The sequence below is a fragment of the Erythrolamprus reginae genome, chromosome 10 (genome assembly GCF_031021105.1).
Source record: "Erythrolamprus reginae isolate rEryReg1 chromosome 10, rEryReg1.hap1, whole genome shotgun sequence".
NCBI lineage: Eukaryota > Metazoa > Chordata > Lepidosauria > Squamata > Dipsadidae > Erythrolamprus > Erythrolamprus reginae.
In genome coordinates this window covers 42,775,139-42,781,504 of record NC_091959.1, presented here as the reverse complement: position 1 = coordinate 42,781,504, position 6,366 = coordinate 42,775,139, and the positions used below count along the sequence as shown (strand labels likewise).

Here is a 6,366-nt window from a genome sequence, read left to right as displayed (position 1 = left end):
GCAGGAAGAGGAAACAGAAAGCCCACAGATCCATGGTCTGCGTCCCGCGTTGCTTGAGTAAAAACCATCAAAGTATAAGGTGCAAAATTGAAGCAGCTACAGGTGATTGCAGATGTTGCAAAATATGTGGCCAGTAGGGGGTGCTGCTGCCCTTTCATGTTAGAGCAACAAATAACATAAGCAAAACCATGGCCAGATGTGGCCCCGGAAATGTCTCATCTCCTTTTTGAGAGTGGGGGAGGGGGGAGGACACTGATCCTTCATAGAATAAGTGAATAGTGCAGGATGAAAGGAAATGGCCAGGTCCAACAATCCTCCTTCCAAGAGAATATTCCAGAAATTGAAGGAAATGAATATGTGGATGACTTATGACCTACTCTAGTTCACATGCACAAATGGAGTGAGACCCCCCTCTTTTCAGAAACGATAGCAATGCATGCCACTTTGTGATGAGTTCATGTGCCATCCTATGCCACAAATGTACATTCATCGAAGCTTGATAGTCAACCAATGGCTCTACCAACAAATATGCCGGTGTGGCGCAATGGTTAGAGTGCAGCACTGCAGGCTCCTTCACCTAACTGCTAGCTGGAGTTCAGCAGTTCAAGTCTCACCACCAGCTCCAGATTGACTCAGCCTTGACCCATCCGAGGTGGGTAAAACGAGGACCCAGATTGTTGGGGGCAACATGCTGATTGTGTAAATTGCTTAGAGAGGGCTGTAAAAGTACAATGAAGTGGTATGTAATTGTAAATGCTATTGCTAAACACATTGATTTTGAACCAGGCTACAAACCCCATAAGGATCCCAATCAATGAAGTGACCAACCAACAATGGCACTGACCACCTATTTAATTGGGGACCATCTCACACAATGACCAACCAGTCACATTAGAGGTCACACGGAATAAGAGATCAGGTGCAATGATCAGCCAATCAAACAATCTACTGATCATATGAAATCAATAAAAGCGATGTGAAGAACTGAAACCAGACCCTTCAATCAAAGTCCCACTGAAGCTGTCAATCATCCTGGTTTTTCCCCCCCTTATCTCCAAACAATTAATATTTATTATTAATTTGTCAAATTTATAAGGCCACCCAACATCATCAAAATTCTAGGCAGCATATGACAGAGCGAGAAACAATATAATAAAGAAAAGAACAATGCATGCCTAGAAAATAAAAATAAAAATGTTCAGATGAATATGTCCAAGCCTACAAATGCTTACATCTCACTCCAACTCAATTGTTGAGGAAAAGCCAAGTTTTAAAAATCTTTTCAATACAGTCACAGTACAAGCTGTACCATTCTTTGGGTCGATGATGTTCCAGGGGCATTGTCAACAGAGAAAGTCTACTTCCTGGGTCCAATCAGATGAGTTATTTCAATGTCTTGGTGAAACATGGGTTGGAGACCAGCAGTCTACAAGCTTTCCAGTTTGGTGGCCCAGCTGGGGAGGAGGCAGAGGGGAAGATTCCGAGTTTTTTGAAGATTGTGAAAATTGTTCCCTACTCTCACAGAGATTTTGCTTGGAGTGTAACTTTCATCAGATTTATAATCTGCATAAATGCATAATGTCTTCACAGTAGTCTTCCTTCTGAATTGGATATTGACCAAATGAGGCTGTGATCCGTCAGATTGCCAGTATGTTTCTAGGTTATCATCTCGTAACTGATCCACCCCAAAACCCGGTTAACAAGATGAAAGAGACCAAACAGCCTGTGAACCTATTTCTCGAACCATTCCTGTCCTTTCCAGCTGTTTTGGATCTGCACCAGGAGGAGTCTTGTTAGCAGTAGTCATTTTTTCTCGTCCCGCCGTGGTAACAGCAACGCCTTTTTGGCCACGCCCTTCCGCTCTCCGTTAATTGACCACCCGACTTTGATTCCTCCCCCTCCACCATTCGCTGTCAATCATCCTGGTGATGAAATGTTGAGAAGGAATTTGTCTTTGGTGCATATGTTCTCCATGCACAAAAAAGAAAAGATATATTTGTCAAGAATCAGGAGGTGCAACACTTAATGATTGTCATAGTTTTCAAATAAGCAATCAGGAAACAATATTAATATAAATCATAAGAATACAAGCAACAAGTTACAGCCTTACAGTCATAAGCGGAAGGAGATGGGTGATAGGAACAATGAAAAGACTAATAGTAATAGTAATGCAGCCGTAGTGAATAGTTTGACAGTGGTGAGAAAATTATTTGTTTAGCAGAGTGATGGTGTTTGGGAAAAAACTGTCCTTGTGTCTAGTTGTCTGGGTGTGCAGTGTTCTGTAGCGATGTTTTGAGGGTAACAATCAGAAATAAAATAAAATAAAATGCATCACAAATTCCCCACCCTGAACCACTCAAACATCTGCAAAACAGACCAAGTAAATTATGTCCAGGAGGCGAGGGGTCAGTCAATATTTTCACAGCCCTCTTTTTGACTCCTGCAATATACAGGTCCTCAATGGAAGGCAGGTTCACAGTAATTGTTTTTTCTGCTGTGCTGAACCAATGGGCGCAGATCTCATTTGCATGAAGTGGCCAAACAGAAACATTTAAGGAACAGAAAGAAGAAGAAAAAGAAGAAGAAGGAGGTTAGAATTGTCACCCCTAGAAGGACATTCCTTGCCAAAGATGACCATGGGTTGGGCTGTGTTCTTCCTCGCATTCCTCACTTACTGCACAGGTAAAGTTTTCCTGAGTCGAGAGAGGATTTTGCTGTGATTCTCATAAGAACTTGGTTGCTTGGAAATGTCTAAGAGCAAAGGAATAAAACAGTATTTCTCTCTTTTTTTCCCCTAAAGGCATTGATGGTCAGTTAAGTTGGACTCAGCCTCCGACAAGTTCCGTGTCCCCAGGTGGAACCGTTACTCTCTCTTGCGCAACCCAGGATACTAACAGAATTTCCTGGAATCGACAGAAAGCAGGAGAATCCCCTCACTTTGTCCACTGTAATGGCTGCAACAGAGGAGAAGGGATCCCAAATCGGTTCACTGCCACCCAGTCTGGAACTACAGGAACTTTGACCATCACCAATGCAGAGGCTGGAGACGAAGCTGATTATTACTGTGTTAACTGGCACAGTAGTAGTTCTGGGTTGCACGGTGGTGAATTCTTATGGGGAAGTGTGACAAAAACCTCCTCTCTTCCTCTTCAGCCTGAAACAAGAAGCAACATACTTTGATTGGTGGCTGGGGAAACTGCAAGGGAGAAACCTCTGCAGGTTCATTTCCATTTGCACAGAAGTCTCTCTGTCCCTGTGAAGAGGGAGGGGGACTGCAGGAACAGGAAAGAGAAAACCCACAGATCTATGGTCTGCGTCCCCCATTGCTTGAGTAAAAACCATCAAAGTATAAGGTGTAAAATTGGAGAAGCTACAGGTGATTGCAGATGTTGCAAAATCTGTGGCCAGTAGGGGGTGCTGCTGCACTTTCATCTTCGAGCTACAAATAACATAAGCAAAAGCATGGCCAGATGTGGCTCTTGAGAATGGGGGAGGGAGGAGGACACTGATCCTACACTGAATAAGTGAATAGTGCAGGATGAAAAGAAATGGTCAAGTCCAACAATTCTCCTTCCAAGAATATATTCCAGAAATTGAGGAAAATGAATATGTGGATGACTTATGACCTGCTCTAGTTCACATGCACAAATGGGGTAAGACCCCCCTCTTTTCAGAAACGATAGCAATGCATGCCACTTTGTGATGAGTTCATATGCCATCCCATGCCACCAATGTAAATTCATCGAAGCTTGATATTCAACCGATGGCTCTACCAACAAATGAGCTGGTGTGGTGCAGTGGTTAGAGTGCAGCACTGCAGACTCCTTCACCTAATTGCAAGCTGTAGCTCAGCAGTTCAAATCTCACCACCAGCTCCAGGTTGACTCAGCCTTGACCCATCTGAGGTGGGTAAAACGAGGACCCTGATTATTGGGGGCAACATGCTGATTGTGTAAACCGCTTAGATAGGGCTGTAAAAACACTATGAAATGGTATATAAGTCTAAATGCTATTGCTAAACACATTGAGTTTGAACCAGGCTATAAACCCCATTAGGATCCAAATCAATGAAGTGACCAACCAACAATGGCACTGACCACCTATTTAATTGGGGACCATCTCACACAATGACCAACCAGTCGCATGACAGGTCACACGCCATGAGACATCCGGTGCAATGATCAGCCAGTCACACGATCCATTGACTACATGAAATCAATAAAAGCGATGTGAAGAACTGAAACCAGACCCTTCAATCAAAGTCCCACTGAAGGCGTCAACCAGCCTGATAATGAAACGTTCAGAAGGAATTTGTCTTTGGTGCATATGTTCTCCATGCACATAAAAGAAAAGATATATTTGTCAAGAATCATGAGGTGCAACACTTAATGATTGTCATAGTTTTCAAATAAGCAATCAGGAAACAATATTAATATTAAACTAAGAATACAAGCAACAAGTTACAGCCTTACAGTCATAAGCGGGAGGAGATGGGTGATAGGAACAATGAAAAGACTAATAGTAATAGTAATGCAGCCGTAGTGAATAGTTTGACAGTGGTGAGAAAATTATTTTTTAGCAGAGTGATGGCGTTTGGGGAAAAACTGTCCTTGTGTCTAGTTGTCTGGGTGTTCAGTGTTCTGTAGCGATGTTTTGAGGGTAACAATCAGAAATCAAATAAAATAAAATGCATCGCAAATTCCCCACCCTGAACCACTCAAACACCTGCAAAACAGACCAAGTAAATTATGTCCAGGAGGCGAGGGGGTCAGTCAATATTTTCAGAGCCCTCTTTTTGACTCGTGCAATATACAGGTCCTCAATGGAAGTTCACAATAATTGTTTTTTCTGCAGTTCTGAACCAATGGGCGCAGATCTCATTTGCATGAAGTGGCCAAATAGAAGCATTTAAGGAATAGAAAGAAGAAAAAGAAGAAGAAGAAGGTTAGAATTGTCTCCCGTAGAAGGACATTCCTTGCCAAGAGTGACCATGGGTTGGGCTGTGTTCTTCCTTGCATTCCTCACTTACTGCACAGGTAAAGTTTTCTTGGGCCAAGAGAGGATTTGACTGTGATTCTCATAAGAACCTGGTTCCTTGCAAATGTCTAAGAGCAAAGGAATCAAAGAGTATTTCTCTCTTTTTCTCCCCTAAAGGCATTGATGGTCAGTTAAGCTGGACTCAGCCTCCGACAAGTTCCGTGTCCCCAGGTGGAACCGTTACTCTCTCTTGCACAACCCAGAGTACTTACACCATTCACTGGAATCGACAGAAAGCAGGAGAATCCCCCCACTTTGTCCACTGTGATGGCTGCAACAGAGGAGAAGGGATCCCAAATCGATTCACTGCCACCAGATCAGGGACTACGGGATCTTTGACCATCACCAATGCGGACGCTGGAGACGAGGCTGATTATTACTGTGGCAGCTGGAACAGTGCAGGCAACGTGTTCCACAGTGGTGAATTCTTATGGGGAAGTGTGACAAAAACCTCCTCTCTTCTTCTTCAGCCTGAAACAAGAGGCAACATACTTTGATTGGTGGCTGGAGAAACTTGAGGTTCATTTCCATCTGCACAGAGGTCTTTGTCCCTATGAAGTGGGAGGGGGACTACAGGAACAGGAAAGAGGAAGCCCACAGACCCACGTTCTGATTCCCCCATTGCTTGAGCAGAAACCATCAAAGGATGAGGTGTAAAATTGGAGAAGCTACAGGTGATTGCATTTGTTGCAAAATTAGGGACCACAAGGGGGTGCTGCCGCCCTTTCGTCTTTGAGCAACAAATGGCCTAAGCAAAGCATGGCCAGATGTGGCTCCAGAAATGTCTCATCTCCTTCTTGAGAGTGGGGGAGGGAGGATCACACTGAACATTCACAGAATAAATGAATAGGGCAGGATGAAAGGAAATGGTTAGTTTCCACAATTCTGTATCTAGGTATATGTTCCAAAAATTAAGAAAATTGAACATGTGGATGACTTATGAGCTGCTCTAGTCCACAAGCACAAATGGAGTAAGACCCCCCCCTCTTTTCAGAAATGATAGCAATGCATGCCACTTTGTGATGAGTTCATGTGCCATCCCATGCCACAAATGTAAATTCATCGAAGCTTGATATTCAACTGATGGCTCTACCAACAAATGAGCTGGGGTCGCGCAGTGGTTAGAGTGCAGCACAGCAGGCTCCTTCACCTAATTGCAAGGTGCATTTCAGCAGTTCAAGTCTCACCACCAGCTCCAGGTTGACTCAACCTTGACCCACCCAATGTGGGTAAAAAGAGGACCCAGATTGTTGGGGGCAATAAACTGATTGTGTAAACTGCTTAGAGGGGGCTGTAAAAACACTATGAAGTGGTATATAAGTCTAAATG

At 43.5% G+C, this 6,366-nt stretch overlaps 1 pseudogene; it reads right to left on the bottom strand.

Moving 5' to 3' along the window:
• Window positions 1-1,426: 1,426 nt before the first annotated feature.
• On the bottom strand, window positions 1,427-1,845 carry LOC139172777 (anaphase-promoting complex subunit 10 pseudogene; annotated as a pseudogene).
• Window positions 1,846-6,366: the final 4,521 nt, after the last annotated feature.